General features: G+C 37.4%; 2 long non-coding RNA genes across 3 annotated transcripts in view; one reads left to right on the top strand and one right to left on the bottom strand.

The window, feature by feature from the left end:
• LOC135281242 (uncharacterized) overlaps positions 1 to 20,597 on the top strand; it is a 210,084-nt gene that overhangs the window by 105,796 nt on the left and 83,691 nt on the right. The window lies entirely within an intron of this gene.
• Positions 2,895 to 8,203, bottom strand: LOC135289597 (uncharacterized). Its single transcript, XR_010352361.1, has 5 exons — positions 8,119 to 8,203; positions 6,879 to 6,978; positions 5,071 to 5,191; positions 4,132 to 4,280; positions 2,895 to 3,662 (listed from the first exon to the last, which is right to left on the bottom strand). It is a non-coding gene; the product is annotated as an uncharacterized LOC135289597 (long non-coding RNA).

The raw sequence follows: 20,597 nt of genomic DNA, 5'->3' as shown, positions 1-20,597 counted from the left end.
TGCCAGGGTAATACAGCTTAGCAGCTCCTTCATACCCTGCTTTAATCATTACTTGATGTTGCATGAAGTCATAGTAACAACAAGTCCAAATTCAATATCTGCTGGCTTCCTCATAGCATACTAAGTATGCTGATGATTTTTACGTGTTAGAAGTTCTTATGCTTTCTTTTTTTCCCCATGAGCTAGAAGCTTTTTGGATTCTTTGTTCTAAGAAATTTGTGGTTTGGGACATTGGCATTTCCAGCTTCACCTTTGATCTGATATGACTGGCAATAATGTGGATCTGGCTTTGTGACTGAACTGGTGGCCTAAAATTAATTTTTAATGAGTGAAATGAAATATGCATTTGTAAAATGAGATTCATCTAAGGCAAGAGCAGCTAGAATGAAACATGCCCTAAAACTACCTATATACCTCCTTTATACTGTCAATTACAAGAAGAACCTCCAGCAATGAGGTCAGAGGTAAAAAAATCTACAGTTTAAGTATCTAAAATGAGGTCAGTCTAAATAATATATATCATGAATCTGTGAAGTTTAATACATAGGTTACCTTAATATCTGTCAGTTCCATCAGAAACTTATGACATCCCTGGGTGTGGCTTCCATCTGTGTGTGCAGTCTCATTTCCAACAGCTTTTGGTTTTTTTGCTTACCACAAAATTACTTCAGGCCTCAACTTATTCAAGGAACAGAATTTTCTTCTCATTCTGTGACTTCTGTGAACACTCCATTTTGGCCTTTTCAGATTTTTAACTGCTTCCTTCTTAGAAGAACAAAGAAAGCTCCTGCAGATGGAGAGCTAACAGCTGATATACTGGAGGAAAGTGCAGTCTCTGCTCCCATTTGCCTAACTGTGGTTCATGAGATCTTCCAATAGATCCCCTTTCCTAACCAGGAAGTTCTGGAGCACCAACCACTTATTTAAAAATGTTTTTCTATTTGAGGCTGTGTCACAAAGAGGTGATAGAGCGTCTTTGAATCCTTGATTACATTTTGCTTGAGCTGTTAGGGAAATCCCTACCAAACTGAACAAAATAATGCAGAGCAGAAGTTTTCTTGTAATCTTTGATTGATATTACTGCAAAGCTTGTTCAGTGACAACTGTGGAAAATTTGGACAACAGTGACAAATTTGGAAAATTTGTCTGTACAGTAAAATACATTGCAAACCGTAGTCACAGTCATCCCTAGATGACACCCAAGGTGTTATATCAGGCAGGTTCCCCAAAAGAACAGCAAGAAAAATGCCAGCTTATTTTCTAGTCTTGAAAGGAGGTCCCCTTGATGCAGCACTGCATCAGTCCAGTGCTGTGATGCTGGTTTTTATCATGGTTCCTGCTAAATCTATTAGCTTCATAGAAGACCTTTGGGCAAAAGGCTTGTTGATTGTTTTTGTAATTACTAAATTAGCAGAACTTAAAAGAAAGAAACACTGCTGAAACAAATTCTAAGTGCCAGGATGTTATGTGTAACATTTTATTGTGTTTTACATACAAAATACACCATCATTCTGGACTTGATTAGTGTATAATATCAAAGTTGAATTTTTACAACAATTTAGCAGGTTTTGTCAGCTAGATCTAAACTAAAGAGCTGCATAATTTCTGTCTTCTGGCATACTAACATCTCTAAAAGTAAACAGCATGTCCATAGTTTACTGTTCATTATGGCTTAAACTAAACAACAATCAGTCTGTGAGACCCAGGCTTTTAAAGTCAGTTTTGTAATTTTTTTCAGTTTATTTGTTTATACTAGAGCTCAGCAGTTAAGGCAGTTTCAGTCTGTGATGGAGATCATTACTGAATGTTGTTTCCTGGTGTTTCAATACTCTGTATAACACACACCAACTATGCTATAGCCTTTATAAAGGAAACTTAGTTTTAGAGTTCTGTAAACATTTTTATTCTAGACTAATACTTCTTCAATTATTTTACTTGTTATTAAATTATTAAATTGTTATTAAATTATTTTACTTATTATTTCTGATATATTGTCTTTTGAATTTACATTTCCAAGTCTTAAGTAGCTTTTTTTGGTAGTTATTCTTACTTTGAAAGGCTCTACTATTTTTAATCAAAATAAAGAAAAATAATGGACATTCCCCTAATTGGAAAAAATGTTGTACCATAATTGAATAAGCTCTTACAATGCCTTGCCAGAACACTGATGCAGGGGTCATTTACATGACTGATGCTTTCTCTCAAGATGCTGAGAGATTCATGGGCTGCATTAGATTCCAGGGAGGGTCTGTACCAGAGATTCCCTGCTTGATCAGGAGAGAGACATTGCTCTGTCTGGCAAAAAGAGGCAGTGACGTAAGTGGGAATAAAGGGCAAGAACTTTACTCTGTTGAAGAAAATGGACCAAAGGGTAAATATTTAGATACATCTGCCTTGTCAGTTCAACACAAAAGGGCAGGAGAACTGGAAACCTTCAAATGAGTTTCTGCCAACCAAAGCAATAACATAATCTCATTAAAGGAGTGGCATGGGAAGATGCAAAGCTGCCCAGGGGCTTCTAACTGTTCTAGTACTATTTGTTCACCCTTTATTTAACACCACCATTAGAAAGCTTAATGGACTGTTTATATCAGACTATTAGACACATGGCAAGATCTTTAGTAATTGGAGTGTGATATATAGTAATGGGCTATTGTTTGCTTGGTGCTAACTACAACCAGGCCAGTGCTGAATATTTATTTACTGCACATTCCAGATATTAAGGCAGAGGTGATGGAGCTGCCAGAGAGAAAGGCTAGGGTGAAAACAGGCTTTCCTGAGGCCCTGTAAGCTGAAACATTAGCTGCTTGTTTTATCTGGATTTTTTTTACACAGCATGGTGAGTTATTTGATAATATCAGCTTGAGGCTATGCTTAGATCATGTTTCCTCAGAACACTGTCTGGAAGGCTGTGCCAGACTGTAGTGTCATTAAATATATATTACAAATGCTCCAACAAATTAGGTAATTAATTAAAATACATTTCTGTAGGAGAGGCCATTTGACATTACTATTCTTCTCATGGTAGATTAGGTTTGATGATGCTGTATTTATGATATTCTTTCTGAGCCATTAAAACCTATTCCTGGCTTTGGAGAAAACATATTTGAAAGCAAGGGGTTTTGTTATGTTTCAAATACATTTGTGAAGTCAAAAACACATTAGCAATGTTAAATTTTCTTTCATTTCTTCTATAAAATAAATATTGAACGTGTAGGACTGAAGATAAAGCCATAAGACTCTTAGAGAGGAATTGAAAAACCCCAACAAAACAACCAAGAACACTCTTCCCACTCCACAGTCCTCATTTTTATCAACTAGCCTTTGTGCCTCTATAGAGTGTGAGTACATTGTAGGCTTAGCTGGCTTTTGTATTTGCTGTAGCAACATAATGCAAATGAACAAAGTATGAAGGACATCTAGCCCCAAGAGCTAGCTGCAATTATAAATTCCCAAACAGCAGTCAATACTTGTTTTCTGACTTGTATACTGAAATCATGTAATGATGTACACACAGCAGAAAACTTCCTGTAAGGGTCTGAGTGTGTTCTTGATGGCCATCTCTGCACTGGGGGAGGTCTCTGCAGGAGGAGATCGGGCAATTTCTTCTGCAGGGTGGGGAAGCAGCTGTGTTCCTTTGGGGAAGACCAAGGCAGGCCTGCCTGGTGAGAAAGAAGACCAAACCCTGAGGAGCAGCCCCTACTCTTTCTTAAATAAGATGATGGCATTTCCTGTCTTTTGAGTAATGAAGAAAAATACTGTAGAATTTTGTACATGTAGTCTTCAGTTTATTTTTAGTATGCCAGAGCAATATCTGTGCAGAGCAATAGGCTCTCTTTGGATGCCATGCTTCAGACATACAACTTGGAGAACCTGATTCTTCTTTCAGAGCAATTTAATCTCATTTCCTGCCATGAGATTTCAGTTGATAGATATGCAAGTCATAAATAATTAAAAGGTCACATATGCCTAAAAATTCCTGAAGTGTAGCATCCATAGGGATTTTGCCTAGGAATAAAGGGCACAAAGCAATGAAGATGATTCTCTTGAAAGTGAAAAATAGACTTTTTCACTAATCAATGGACAGACACGAGCAATCAATACCCAATCTAAAGAAGAAAAAATCAATACCACTCAGAACACATGGTTCCTCTTTTCCACAGGTTATCCTATTATAATATTTTTTCATCCTGTGGCTTGGAAAATTCCAGTACGTTTGCATATAAATTCTCTTCCATCAATAATGTCCAATTCCCTTTCCCAGCTATGTTATTGGGATACTGTGGAAAAAGATAAGAGAAAACAAAGACCATTGCCTCCACTTCTATCACAATTTATAAAGAAGAACTGTTCAGGTATTGTTATAGCAATCATGCTCTGTAATGATTGTTCCATTCCTTCATAATAGTGTAGTATAAAGGTTCTGCTATTTATTAATTCCTTTTTACTGAAATATTGTCATCAAAATACAAATTTCTTATCAATAATTTTTACATTATATCAAAGTTAAAATAACTGTTAAATAACTGACAAAAAAAATATCACTGATAAAGCAAATTTAGTGAAGGAACTTAAACCAGCAAATTACTGATTAATAAAATAGTATGAAAAGCAAGACAGTTAATCAAGATCACAGCTGCTGCCCACTGCATATAGGAAAAGAAGAAAATTGAAAATAGAAATCAAATTAACCTTTTTATTTTCTCAGGGAATATGTGTAACTGAGAGCTTCAGTAAGAACTTACTCCCATTTGCCACACAGTCCAACGGCACTGAGCAAACAGAAATAACTCTCCAGGTTTTATGAGCTTTCTTTGCTACAGTTCATCAACACAGTGAAAACTTTATTGTGGATCTAATTAACATGAACTGAAGGTAATAGGATAGCTTAAAAAACAATTGCAATTGGGGTATATTTTCCCTTCCATAAAGATATCAGTATGTGCATTTTTGCCTAATGCTTCACTCAAAAGCATTTATTGTTCTTGACAACTGAAGGGGCAGTGGGTGGACAATTTCTTGCACAGCTCATTACAACAACAATAAGGAAAAACAAATTCAGCTACTTACAACCAGAGAGTGATAGAATCAGTCCATCCAAAGGGTAATGTAAAATCCAAATCTGTTCACTAAAAGTTCGCTCATAGTGCAATTTGTTTTTATCAGCACGGTTGTCTTCCCTACAAAACATCTGGTAAAGCACATGTTGTGTCAAGGTAAGGAACTTCTCAGCCTTCTGGTTAAAACCGTTCTCAGACATACAGTTCTTGTCGTGGTAAAGTGGGCCAGTTATTTATAAAATTATACATTCATCATAAGGAATATCTGAGAGAGATTCAGAAATTAATTTCCAGTGGCTGAAATGAAATAAAAACCTGAAAAGGCTCATAAGTGTTTTCAAAAGAAGACATTTATTCATAAAAATTTAATTTGACAAATAGGATACATTTCAGACCTAAACATTTTCATATCTTTGCAGCATATTTCTACAGAGAAGAAATACAGAAAAAAAAATTGAGAGGGTCAGGAAGTTTGTGAAACTGTGGTACTAAAATGAGACAATTTTTTGAATGATTCGCATTTGATTAATGTGAAAAAGATTACTCCAAAGTCCAGAGCAAATACCTACTAATTCACCCCATCTCTAAATATTAATCTGCATTTCATTTCCTTATTATTTTTACTATTTCCATTCCTCTTTTGCCATTTAATCATTATATATCTCAGTTCATGATTCTAAAATGCAGCTTCTTTCTTCCTTCTTTCCTCTACCTCTGTTCTAGCTCATCTTCTAATCTTTCAGTTCTCTAAGAGCCCAGTTTTTAATGCATGTTCGACACTTTTAGCTTTTGGGTATTGTTTTAGTGTGTGATAACTTTAAAGTGGATAGTTACATGTTTAACAGTGCAAGGCAGACCACCAACCTGTGTTACTGCACTGTCTTAATGACCAAGTGTAAAATGGATCACAGAGCGGTTTGTGTTGGAAGGGACCATAAAGGTCGTCTAGTTCCAACCCACCAGCCTTGGGCAGGGACGTCTTCCACTAGACCAGGTTGTCTCTAAAGCCCTATCCAGCCTGGCCTTGAACACTCCCAGGGATGAAGAGTCCAAATCTTACCCAGCCTATGTGTTTCGGTACCTCACCACTCTTTGAGTAAATAATTCCTTCCCAATATCTAACCTAAACTCTACTCTCAGTTTAAAACCGTTACCACTTGATCCTGTCACTTCCTGCGTTTGTCTAGTGCAAGACTGACAATGGATAAAAATCCATCTGTGTTTCATAATTCACTACACAGAAAATTTTATGCTCTCACTGTGTAGCAGTTCATCTTGAATCTGAGGGTAACTATTTTTGTTGAGCAGTACTCCAGTTATAACTTGATGAGTTTTTCTGGAGGGTGAGATGATAATCCTGATTCTTCCTCAGGCTTTGAGTTGCCTGTCCCCTCAGAGCAGCTGGGAGTTCATGTAACTGCACGTACTGCAGCCAGAAGGGACAAGAGATGGTTCTGGAGCAAATTGAAGGAGTTGTAGTTACACAGGACATCACAACAGCAAAGGGATAATGTACACCTGGAGGCATGACTGATATTAATGACATACTCTGACCACAGTTAGAACCAATCCATAATCATGTTCCCATGTTGAAGATGTCCTCCTGCCACTTTTTTTGTATCACTTCTGAGGATTAGCATGGAGACATAACTTTTGATGTGTTCTGTGTGCTGCTGCTTTATATGTCCTCCTCATTACCTGGATGACACTTTCTTAGCTACTATTCAGTAACTAATGGCAGATTGGAGAATTAACAGACTGTGACTACAATGTTCCCTCAGTGATGGCAATTAGTTGCCAACATTGTTCATGCTTTACCTGCAATCAGGATGTTGTACTTCTGCCTTAGTGTTATCATTCCTGCCTCTTCTGTTCCAAGATATCAGCAATGGACTTTACATGCTCAGTTTTGATGTACCTGGAAAATGTCCAGGTTATATGAGAAGGAAGATTCCAGAGACTCTTGATTACAAATTCTTGCAAAGGGGTAAGTAAAAGGAAATTGAAGACCATGTATGTCTGGTAAGGAATATTTATAAGAGAGTTAGGCTTTAGTAGTGTATTCCCTTTAAAACTTGTCATTATAATTTTTTATATTATTTAAACATTAGTTTATTATAATAATTATCTATTATTATAATTATATTATTTAAACTTATAATTAATAAAATTATCAAAAGGCAAAAGAATCTTTACATGACAAACCTTTGCATCTACTGTTGGTCAGGAGAATTAAGAAATGCACAAAAGTCACTATTTAATGTCAGGGCTTTTTAAGAAGAAACTTAACAAGATGGTGTGGAAGAATTGAATGAAACCATATAGATAATAAATATATTCATTTCTATGGTTGCCTAAAGTCCAGAATAGTTTCTGAGCAAGGATCTCAAGCTGCAAGCAACATGGGTTGGGAAATCACTAGAAGAAAAAAATGATAATACTTTTATCATGACCATAAATTAGGACACAGATTTTTTTCTTGCTTAAATTATTATTTGTTGTTAATTATAATTTGTTTGCATTACATGAGGGAGAAATTATTACTATAACTCTATAAAAAACATATATAAGTATTATGAAAACAAGATTTCAAATATGGGAGTCATACTGATACTTCAAAGCATCACAGATCCTAGATTTTAGGATTTTAGGTGAAACACAGGCCAGCTTAAATTTGTATTGTATAGATCAAGCATGGTAGCAAATACAGAATTCTCTAAGAAAGAAAATTGTGCAAAATAGGCTTTTTTGTTTGTTTGTTTATTCTAAGCCTGAAATGCCTGAGTTCTACATGCAGTAATTTTATGATTGGAATTGGATGGCATAAGTGGTATCCTGAAGCTGATGACATTTGCATCCAGGGCAGAGAGGCAATGATGCCAGATCTGCAATAAGTAGAACAGAACAGATTCTGTACCAAAGATTGATGTGATTTATAGCTTTCAAGATACTGACAACCTTGGACTGGATGGCAGGTAAAGTGCACATTGAAACTTGACTCCTCAACGTGGAATTCTCTAGACTTGAGCACACATGGGAAAAAGACGACTGAATTTACCTGGGAGCAAACTTTTGGGTGAATAGTCCCATTTCTTCCCTTTTTCTTCAGATATAATTGCTCAGGTTTTCAGTTTCCCAGGGGCTGCTGACTGTGGGGTAATTGAGAAACAAAATGTTTAGAAAGGTTCAAATTTAGTTTCTCAGGTTCATAGATAATATGCTCAGTAATGGTGTGAATTATTCTTCTTTTTTTCCTAGAAAAGTTCCTCACACAGACTGAATATGCCTGTTTCTGCCACTGACATCCAGCACATAAACCGTTCTTTCTTTTGATCCCAAATTTCTCTGTGCACATGAATTCCTCACAAAACATGTGTTAATGTGAGAATTATACATGAAGTTTTTGTCTGCTATTTGAGCAGTATCCTGTAGCTGGGAGTAAAGCTTATTTATCTCCAATTGAATTGCAGCAATAAAAGTGAGTCTAATAAACCATTTTGCAAAATGTGGTGGTGTGCAGCTGTAACTAGCACAGCAGAGCAGACATGTTTACATAATTATAGGGAGCTTTCTTTCTTTCTCAAGAAGATTTGAAATTTCTGGTTCCTTGTACTCAGAACACTGTGAAATCTGCAGCATGGATGGGCTGACTTCATTGGCCAAAACGTTAGAGCATAACAAGCATAAACCCAAACCTTCTCTGCCAAAAAAAAGATGGAGACATGTCATTACACCTGGTGTCTTGATGATGTTCTGCAGAAAACACCAGCCACAGCATGGTGGGATTGTAGATACTGATTCAGATACAAGAAAAAAGAAAAGAAGTAACACAGCTCACCTGACAAAGAAACTGAATGGTATTGACTAATTAATACCAGTGCACACAACACCTGCCATGAGCATGTTATGAGGGTCTTTGACAGTGACATTTGCTGAAATTTCATAGACTAGACTGCAGGAGCAGGTGCAAAAATGATGTTGGTGAAAGGATGGCAATTCCAAAGAGATTGGTTGGTTGATTGATTGATTGAATATGTAATGAGCTATGCTATTCAGATAATAAAAAAAAAGAAAGTTAAACTGGGAAGGTGGAGGGAAGGCGTAAAAAGCGATGTATTGAAACTTTCTGCAACAAATTACAGGAGTTGAAAGAAGCAAAAAGTTGCACACAAGTTGGTCCAAGCTAAATGAAAAAGTACATTTTTCAATAAGTTCCGTGAAAAAGAAAAAAATGGCATTTTTATGCCTTATTTATTTGCATCTAACAGAGGATGCCAAGAAGTTAGTTTTAAATGCTTTGTTTAGTCAATATATTATCCAGTCTGGGTTTATGTTATGCGCTGGTGGTATTTTAATTTTATTGTAATGTGCTTGTAACATCACTGGAGCTCTCAGGATTCACAAAAAGAAGAGGAAAACTGGCTGTTCCTTTTCTTCAGTATTTGGTTACTCCCACCTCTGTGCTAAACTAGCTCAAAAGAAGACAGTTGTTGTAACCTCTTTAATGAGATTTATAGTCATTGGAGCATATGGTTTTCTTCTGGATAAACCTTCCTTACTCAGCCATTTCACTTATCAACCTTTAACAGCTTTTCCCAATCTTCTGAAATTAGAGTCTGCTTCATGTTAAAAAGGCCTGTGCATTTTAATATCCAATGCAAATTTTCAAATATAGATATAAAATGCAGTTTAAATTGCGTTTTTAAGAAAAATATCACACTTCTATACTAAGGAAGGATCTGTGTTGAATTTTATTTGGGGATTTGAAATGAATACAGATAATTCCTTTTTAAGTACAGCGTAATATTGCTGAACCGTGACCTTTTAACTGTTTGCTATTCTACTTTTACCAAGCCATAGGCTCTTTGGATCTGTTTACTCCTTAGGAAGTTTTGCATTTCCTACTAGGTATCTTGTTCTTAGTTCCTTGAATGGGAAAAAAGGGAGCAGAGAGAAGGGATGGTATTTTCATTATAAACGTTCACTTCATTCTGAGAGTCCCTGTAAATCATTAAGATGATGATCTTTAAATTATACAGATATTTAAATTTCACAGTTTCTGACAAATTATAGGAGTTCTATAATTTCTCAATAAATATGACTAACATTTGGCACAGAAAGTAATGAAAAGCTTCCTGCATTAAATAAGTTTATTGAATGAGATGCAGAAGGGAAGATGGCATCTTTGTGAATGTATCACCAAATTATCAGCAAAAAATCAAAATGACACAATTTTTGTGGTTAACCTACAATTTACTTTCAATTGCAGCACACATGCAAGAGGGGGAAGCTCATGCTGAGTGAGGAATAACACAGGAAAAGCCAGAAGCTTGGATCATCCCTTAAGACAATTTCAGTGAGCAATATATCTATATTCATAGGGAATGTTATATTATATTCATATTATATTATGTTATCTATATATATTATATAGATATTATATTATCTATATTCAATGCTTATTCATGGGGACAGGGGAAACTGAGCACATGGGAAGGGTGACAGTGGTGCCCCTTTGAGATGTTTCTTCCTGCCCTGGATTCAAGAGCCTCATGAATTTGATTCCAGCACATTGGCATTGAGGGGGCAAAAAAAGCTGTTTCATAAATGTAGATCCTTTTTTTCCCCCATATCATCAAAAAGTTTCTACCTTAGAGAACAGAATTTAATGTACTTAAAAGACAATCAAAACAATTCCATGGAACAAAACTTTGGAAAACATCTCATCTATCATTTTGGGATGTGACAATAAATTTTGAGGAAGAGTATCCGAGTGGTGCTCTATTTCCCAGTGGTGAAGGTCTTAAATATTGATGGCCACACTGCACTTTGTGATTGATATTTAACAGCAGAGGACATGTTCTTGGAACTGTAAGTTAATCATCTGAGCTTTTGGTTATTGTGAGTAATATTTTCAATGATAAGTTATTTCTTTGAGGAATATGAATGCTATCAAGCTTTTGTTTTTCCACAGGCTAAAAAACAGTCTCAGGTATTCTGATGACATCCCTTAGTTTCATTGTATTCAGGAAAGGGTAAACTAGTATCTTACCAGGGAATACTTTCAGAGTCTAGATGGAAATGTCATTAAAATTGTTGCTGTTGTTTTTTCTTTCCTCTCCATGCACTATTCTTTTTAAGAGAACAGTTATAATTTCACAAGTCTGCTGATTTAATTTGAGATCAGACAGTTAGCTTGTCATCTAAATGTTATAAAATTGCCAACCAGGCTGGAAAAAAATGTTCCTTAATTTGACAGGAAATAATCTTGTAGTAAATCATCTTGATATTTGGGTTTTGGGGAAGACTGCATAGTAATCTGTCAACCCTTTGCAGTTAACTATTTTTTATCATACTATGAAATTTGGACCTTAATTCAGTTTCTGCTACAGAGTCACACAAACTTTGAAGGATGTTGCTTGGCACCCTGCTAAATTTGTGGTGAATTGAAATTAATAGTGTGAATGCCATGTGCACCACAATACACCAATATTTTTTTCCTAGTGGTTTTACTTTCTAACTAATGTGGCAGGTATAAGATTAAGATTGGTTGGGTTTTGGTTGTTTTTTCCTAGCATAGGAAGTAATGAAAAATGTGACAGAGGTGATTTCAGGTCTCATTTGGATATTATTTTTTAAATTGCCCATGGAAGTCCAGCAGGGTCTGTTGCAGAGGTCATATGCTCTTACCAAAGCACAGTTAATGGGACAGGAAAACTGTTTCAAAGTGAACATGCATGACAAACTTGAATATACAGAAATTTTCAGGAGTGAAAAAAAAAAATCAATCTTACACCTATAAAATGTCTTCCTGCTTCTCGAGGCATATTATCCTTTCAAAGCAATGGAAAATGTCTTGAGCTCTGCTTCTGCTCATCATTTATTTTTCCACTTCATTTGATACCTTTTCCATTCCTTTTTCTTCTACCTGTGGATCTGTTTCAGAGCTTCTCACCAGAGTAGCCACAGTGGAGGTCTGCTGCCTCACAGGCTGGGGTAGAGGCAGGAATAGGCTCCCTGCTGAAGGAAGGGGAAGCTTCTCTCCCATTTTCTTTCCTTCCCTATGCTTTTCACAGCCACAGAACGTATATTTAGCTGCAAACGTGTCTTCAGTCAGGTCTGCATGCTCATTTTTGCAGCTGAGAGAGCTGCCAAGTCTTTGTTGTTAGAGAATTCCTGCTGAACAGCATACCTCCCCAGGGATCACTACTGACCAGACAGCTTTCCTCCCTGTAGGGAGATGAGATTAGCTCAGTGGGTTAGAGCTTGGTGCTAATAGCACTCAAGGTTTGTGAGTTCAATGTCCATTTACTTAACATTGGACTTGATGGTCCTTGTGGGCCCTTTGCAACTCAGAATATGTTGTGAATGCACTTTTCAGTACCTGATTTCAATGTTCTGTCAAAAAGCTTTTTTGCTTCCTATTAAAAATACCTTCTAAATTACTATTTCCTCCCAGAAAACTTCACTTTCCGCACTGCAAATTTCAGCAAAGCCTGTATTTACCAAGAGCTTCCATCTGCCCTATTCTCAGGCTTCAAGCATTAATTCTCACCATGCACCTAGTCTCCACAAGAGCCAGGGCTCCACCCCTCCTCTCCTGCCCTGCATGTATTCTCTAGGTGCCTGGCTGCCTGCCTTCCCTGTTGCTTAGCACATCCTCCCCAATTGTTTGGTCTCTCCAGGAGTGGCTGGAAATAAATTTTCAGCAGTGGACCTGCCTCCTCTCAGTGCAGCCTGGGTGTGATCCTATTCTGCTCCTCACTTATTGCATTCCCCAGGGAGGTTTTGGTGTGTTTATCATGCCTTAATAACACACCTGGTCTTCAGTGTGCAGAAATGAGCACTGCAACATCTGCAAGGGATTTTAAGATGGAATTGCTTTGAAAAACCTCTCATGGATAATTTCCTAGATGTTATAATGCACTGTGCCCCCAAAGAAAGAGAAAAATCACCCTTTGAAATCTAGTTTTCTTTTAAAAAATATATTATTAAGGTAAGGTCTGACTGGTTTCCATGGCTACTATCTACTGTACATCAGTATTCGCTGTGAGCAGCATTTTAAATGGTCCATGGTGAGTCCTGAGTACACAGATTCACACCTGTGAAATATTGTGTGTCCCATTGTAGAAGCAGTTTCAGCTACTGATTGTGACATTGATATTTTCTGGCATAAAATATTGAATATTAAATCAAAATAATATTTTACTTGAAATGCCGTGCAGTCAGCTGAACACCAAAGTTAGAAGAAAAATCCACATTCACACATGCCTTTCTTCTCAGAATAGATAATATACAGTTTCCTAAAGATACAGCTCACTACTATGATCTGTGCTAAGAGAAAGGCGCTGTAGTATAGTTTTCTTACAAAGTTAATGTGTTAATTAAAAAGCAAACATTCTGGTCATAGTGGTTGAATCAATCTCAATGATCTTTTTCCACAAAATACCATGAAGAATAATAGATTACCTAAATATTACAGATTTTGCCATAATACACCTCTTCTCTTTGTGAGACACTGATTTCTTTATTTCTTAGAGTCCAAAATTTTAGAAGCCTTAAACTTTTTTTTTTTTTTTAACCCGTTGGCTAATATTTTGAAATCAAAGTGAGGAAGGCAGTTCCTAAAATTTTCTAGTCGCCTGCTGAAGGATGCAGTCCAGCATGGTAAAAGGACAACAGGTTGCCTTCTCCTCAACTAAATGCTGTCTGAATAGTTGGTGGACCTAATCAGTCCTGGTACAATCCTTGGGATTAGCAAGAGGAATTCAAGTTAGCAGTTTTGCAGATGTGCACAGTTGTGCCTCTTTACAATTAGAAAAAGGATATCTCTTCACCCCAGCCTTACTATCTGTCCAGTTTGAGGATGTCTCCTGTGCACCTCTGGTATTTTACTGTGCTCACCCAAGAATGAAGAGTCTCCTCAATGCTCACTGCTTATCCTAAGTATCTGATTATTATAAATCCACTGAAGCTTCATTACAACAGGACCAAGTACAATAAATTTACTAAAATTCATAGAGATGTCTAAGGCTAGTGCCAGGGAGTTATTTGGTGTCGGTTAAGCATTAATAAGAAAATGATTTAGACGAAATGCTGAACAGTAATGAACTGTATTAGGCAAATCAGATGTTAATGTTAACAGCAGGAGCTTTTTTTGTAATATCTGCAATAACCTGCCTCATTTCTTTTTCAACTATGAAGATATTTCCCATCATGAAAACATCACATTTACATTGTTTGACCTTTCTATGTCAATTAGTTTTCCCCCTTTTTCTGTTATTAAGCTGTATGTAATGCTTCCAGTTTGTCAGAAAATGGAGGACAATGTCATATTAAAAGGCTTTCAAAAGCTTTTACCAGTGATTGCGTGGACACATAGGGCATTCTTAGAAGATGCTAATCTTCAGCCTTTGATATCCCAATACTATTAAGCTCCCTATGCACTTAGTCATGAGTTGACTTGAGAAATACATTTGAATAGTTCTCTCTTTTCTATTGTATACTAAATTCCTCACTCCTGAAGTTTATTAGTGATATGCAACACACAACTCATTCCATACACAAAAGAACAAGAATATGTTTAACCTATCCAGTGAGTAAATTACAAAATAAGTAATTATGTTAATGACATCCAAGAGAAGGCAGCTCCAAATTCTTAAAATCAGATGTCTCTGAAAATGAGTAAAATGGGATAAAAGAAGAGTAGAGATTTAAAGCATAACCAACACCTTACTCCTGAGGGCACTGAGCAGAGAATAAGGCTTGTGTGTCCTGTTCCTTCCACCCCCACACTGATTGACTTGAACCTCTGCCCAGCATTACGGCTGCAAGAAGCTGCAGAGGCTGTATTACTTCTGTTTCTCTGTCTTGCTTTACATTGAAGAATTTGGGAGGAAAAGGGAACAAATAAGTGTTAGTTATGTGCTTAAGGGAAACCTCATATGAGAGGTCATATTACTTGTCACCACTTTCTCCCATTTCATGCATGAGGAAGAAGTCTTCTGGAATAAGAAACCCCATCTTCCTGAGAAAAATTTAACAGCTAAACTCTTGGAGTGGAAATAAGATGAAGCTTTGATAAAAAATCACAGGGATCACTTGAGGGATACAAGCTGTCAAATGTAACAACTGTGAGCGACCATGTTTGCCTAGAGCCTGTAAACCCTTGGCAGAAGCTTTAGGTCTTATTTACCATACGGTTCCAGGCAGTTGCTATCCATCCAGGCCGGCATTTTTGACAGGCAGCCAGATAAGTTCACGCTTCCTCTCTGAGAGGCTTCAGGGAGGAATGATGCTCACTGCTTAGCCTCCCTGAATGCTAAGCAGTGAGCATCATCACTCCAAGTGCATTTGACACCAACAGCCCCCGTGAAACTGTGCAGTTTGGAGTAAGAACAGAGTAGTAGACAGGGATGTGGAGAGCAGCTTAGCTAATTGCTGTGATCAAGAAACAATCTAATCACTTGCAGGGACAGCTACAAAGTCTGACACTGTAGGGGAGGCAGAAAACTGCCTTTATTTTAATAGATACACACTAACAGTGCTTGACTCTGGCAGGGTGGCAGGTATCTGTGACTGAATTTTTTGTAAGAGCCAGACCTAAGTGTGACCTAGACTTGTTTGCTACGATGGATTTATCTACCTGCACAAGCAGCTGTGTGTCATGCCAAGCCTATTGGTGTCAGACTGTACTGTTACTATTTGCTAAATTGATTGTGCATAGAAACAGGGTTCACAGCTACTAAAATTGATCTTACTTGGTGTTACATGTCTTTTGTATATGCAGTGGTGCCTAGATTACTCATCAGAGACAAGTCTGCCATTTCTTGCTCCACTGTCTTAGAGAAAAACCTAGTATACTCCAAAGTTTTATTTTATGATGGATTTTTATATTTCTACAAGTAAATCATACTACCTAGATACGTGTCAGATAACAGGTACATCCTGCTGTGAAAGTAGATATTAAAAAATACCTAAGAACTTACAACCACTTTGGAAAATGATCCACTTTTCTCACCTATACTCACTTCAAGTTAAAAAAAGAAAAGTAAAATGGAAAAATTCTCAGCAATAAAAGAGACATATCCTATTGGTAGTCTTTAAAACTTGTACATGTTTCTCAGATATTTATAATAACCTTTTTTATGACATTTGTCCAAATAAGTCACTAGAGAAATTAAAACAAAAACAACAGTGTGTAAACACTTTTTAGCTACCAGAGGGGATTCATGAGAATTCAGTTTATTAATGGGATAATAAGTAATGTACATACCTGAATGTGTATAATACAGGTACATATGCATCATGGACATGGATCTATATATAGCAACTATGCAGAAGTCAGGAGGTTTCAGGGGAAGTAGAATTTTTCATATCTCTGTTACTAGTTGCATGAGATAGCCCACTGAGAGCTGAAGACCTGGCAACTAACAGCAGGGTCCCCCCTGAGTTTGCCAGACTTGAGGTTAGGATCCAAAGAATTGCACTGCTGCCCTCGATGCCTCAGGTTTTAGCTTTTATATCTTTCAGATTCTATTCTGCTTTAGTGTGTAAGTTTAGGCTTCATATTAGGGGATAGTAAGCTCTCTTCACAGAATAGAGAGACAAAGCAATTCCTTCTCTAGCTGGGAACCCAAGGACAGCCAACCCAGGTCTCAGGCCCAAGAGGATAAACGACAGTGAACCAGAGAGAAAAACAAGAAGGATGGGACTTCATGGGCTAAAGCTGTAACTGGACAATTACCTCCAATATGCAAATGGACCAGAACTTATAAAAGTGTGAGACCCCGTAACCTGTCATCCATTTTGTGGCCATTTTGGGTTGTGCTGCCCAAGGTGGATCTATTTGAGGCCTTTTAATAAATACCTGCTTTATTCTTTAGCTCCATCTAGTCTCTGTTCTAGGGTATAATTTTCCCTAAATGTTTCCTGAGCAGAGATTCAGACAGGACATTTGACCAACACATTTCAAGAAGAAACAGATAAAAAAACTGTCAATGCAAGGCTAAGCAGAGGAAATCACTATTTCAGTAGTTTTATCAAGGCAGAATGTAAGATTGTTAATGCATCCAACTAGGTTTTATCACATTTGATGACAATAATTTGCTTTCAATAGACTTAATGGCCTGAAGTATTATGCTATTATCATGTCAATGCTATATGAGGAAAGAATGCTAGTTTGAGTGCTAGCAGCACCTTAGTTAGAAGACCATTATGTTATATGCTGTAGAAAATTATGTAACATTGTTACTTACAAGGGCATAAGAAAAAAGAACTTTGGTGCTGTCTTAACAGCCATTTCCTAATTCATGGTCTGTTACATACTAACACTGAATATTAGAGTGAGTGGGAGAAGATTAGCTTTGAAATGGGAAAGAATGAGAATTTATTTTAGTTTAAGAAGAAAGTCTGTAGCAAGACTGAAGGCATGTCCTCTAGAACTTGCTGACATCTTTTAAGAAGCAAAAGTTTGAATAATTTATTTTTTAAACAAAATTGACTCTTTTGTTTATTAGCTTTGTATTTCAATCAGAGGAATCTGGTTAGCCATAGGATACACAGAGTGATTTAGGCTAAAGATACAGATTTGTGCTTATGAGCCACATCTTATTGTGTACACCCACATGATATCAACATCAAAGAACTTCTGCATGTGCAGAAACAGTGTGAGTTGCTGGCTGTCTGGGAGCCACAGCTTTTACAAACCTAACTTTCTGTATCGGTGTCCAGGGATTTCAGTGGGGGATGTTGTTGGTATGGGCTTCCTAATAGAAAGGGCTGGGTGTGGTATTCCCAATGGTTAGAACAACAAAACAGCAGAAAGCAGCATTTCCTATAATGACACTAGAGTACATGACCCACAGGGTGGAGCTGACAGGGAAGGTGCTACTGTCCCCATAGCTCTTCTGATAAATTTGTTCCTGCTCACATAAGTACCTTGTCCTTATGCTACATTTTCTTCCCTCGGGTCACTGTGGTATCTGTTATGCAGCTCGGTATCAGGCATCTGGTGTCTGATTACAGCAATTATCTCAATTTCTAAGGCTACTGCTAGACAGTTTCTGCCAGTATTGAGTATTTATAGGAAGGATGCCAAGAGCTTAATCATCTCACATATGTTTTAAATTATTGATTTTTATATAGATGTAAAATCAACAGGAGTTTATTTAGGTATGTGGGTTTTGTTCACCTCTAAAGGTGGCTTTTAAAATTCAGATAGAGATTTTTCTATATTTAATCTGGAAAACTTCACCTTCTTCCCACTATTGTCAGAGAAGTGGTTTGGAAATCTTTCACACCATTTGATAGCTCTTCCAGTCTGTGAGGATTCATGGCATCACCCTTCTCTAAATACGTATTTCCTGGGAATCTGTTGGGACAGGACTCAGGTGCTCCATCTCCTTCAATTATATAGCTTGATACAGCATGTTTGCTCTCTGCCTGCAGCAGCTGAGGTGTCTGCAGGCCCACCTTCCCCTGAGACAGCTGACATGCTGAGGATGGAGCCTGCGGGCTGCACATGGGTCTGACATGTAGGAGCACAGCCACACGTCCTCTAGTGCAGGCGCTTGCCAGTGTGGTGGGGCTGCAGCACCACCTGAGCACACCCACTGCAGAACCTTCTTGAAGAGCTGGATGTTACAAACCTCCCCCTTTGTATGCACATCTGAGATGAACATCTGAATCAGCCAGCTCAGGACTTATAACCTGCTCTCCTCATTCCTCTTGGTGTGGGACTGGGCATTTCTGACAGAGCCCCACTGGGCTAAGTAAATACTTTCTTTGTAACAGCATTCTCTGTACGTACACACAATATTTTTATACATATGCTTTATATTTTTTTAACATGTATAAAAATATTCAGAATATCCCGATCTACCTTTCAATCTGATTTTGATGACTTTCAGTTAAGCCTGTAGCATGATGCATTTTAAGCGTCAATTATCTTGAAATAATGAGAGAATTAAAATGAATGAGGAAAAGTATACTTCAATTATTTTTGTGGACATCTTAAATCTCCTGCGATTGCATTTAGTTCAGAGAAAATAAGCTCTCTGCCTCCAACGTCAAGTAATTTGCCATACTAGAGTGATGGAAATATTCCCAAAGGAAGTTGCTGCTCTGGAAAAAGAAAACAGCATTAGACATTTAAAGCTTCAATGGTTAAAACGTTTACTTCATAAATATTAAAGGCAAGCCAAAGCTTCTAACTCTTCCACTCCTGTAAAGGATGGTGCTCAATCACAGTGGAGCAGAGAGGGTGTCAGTGAAGATGCAGGAAAGGATCGATGCAGTTCCCTAGCAACAGGGCTACGTGTCTGGGGTTCCTGCATCCGCAGGGACCCTCCTGACCCACTAAATCAAGGCAGCAGTTTTGCCTCTGCTGCCATTGTGCTTTCTTGGAACAAACATTTGCACTGCTCTTATTTCTCAGATCAACCCAGAGATAAGAGAAACAAGTAGCAGTGGGGTGGGAGGAAGCTAATTATATTGCCCCTTTAAAAAGGCAGCTGTGTTGTCTGTCAGGATAATCCTTTAAAGAAAGGTAGCTTTATGAGGGGAAAGGAAGCTCAAATGCACTGATATAATTATTGCTTTCTAATGTCAAGTAATGGACCTGATGTTTTATTATAGAGCAATCTCAGTCCGTAGCCATGGAGTGTAGCTTCTGAGCAGAGGTGATATTAACAGTGTTCACAGGGCTGCATAATTGCTATGGGAAAAGAGGCAGTGAAAAGCATACACGGCTTCTTTGTTTTGCCATTCTTTTAACACTGTTGAACTTTGTAAGTTAATTGTGGGTGGTAGCGTGAAAATAACTCAGTTTGCCATTATGGAAAAGCATTTTTTTGATTCTTCCATTGTACATGAGAAATCATTGACGCAATATGCATGTGCTTTTTTCCTCCCTGTGCCACTCAGAGCCAATATGGCTCCAAACAAATCTGTTTTGGTTTCAAATTTGGTTGTCTAACCAAAAAATACAACAGGATAGGAGAAGCAGACAGATAAAAGTCAATTAAGATTAAATCTAAAGGATTCCTGAGACCATTTTTTCATCTGGCAGTTGCAGAAAAAAATCGAAAACATTTTGTATCAAGATAAGAAGCACATTTTACTACTGTTACAGGAGCATGTGTTATGTATCAACCTTGATGCTGCTGACAAATTTCTATTTCATTTTTCTTTAAATATAGTATCATGACCATATGCCCTGTATATTTTCTCTCTCTCTTGTTTTCTTTCTTCTCTTAGAAGGAACCCCCAAGTCTCCCAGTGTTGTGTAAGACGTGGGTGGTCTATCTGAGCCCTGCCTCTCACAGCAACAGAGCCCACCAGAAACAGGTACTGGATCCCAAAAAGAGCCAATTTCAGCAGCAAGGCTTCTTGCCTGTATTTTGAAATATCATGGGCTCTTTGTAAGCTGAGATCCATTCTTGTCTTTATCTTAGATTTTTCTTTATTCCAAAATACACTGAAAATGCAAGACACTGAAATCATTAACTGTTTCCTCTGAGTGGTTAAAGACCATCT

This window comes from Passer domesticus, chromosome 1, assembly GCF_036417665.1.
Source record: "Passer domesticus isolate bPasDom1 chromosome 1, bPasDom1.hap1, whole genome shotgun sequence".
In the NCBI taxonomy this organism is placed as follows: Eukaryota; Metazoa; Chordata; class Aves; order Passeriformes; family Passeridae; genus Passer; species Passer domesticus.
The sequence above is the reverse complement of the archived record's forward strand: the minus strand, read 5'-3'. Positions and strand labels throughout refer to the sequence as shown.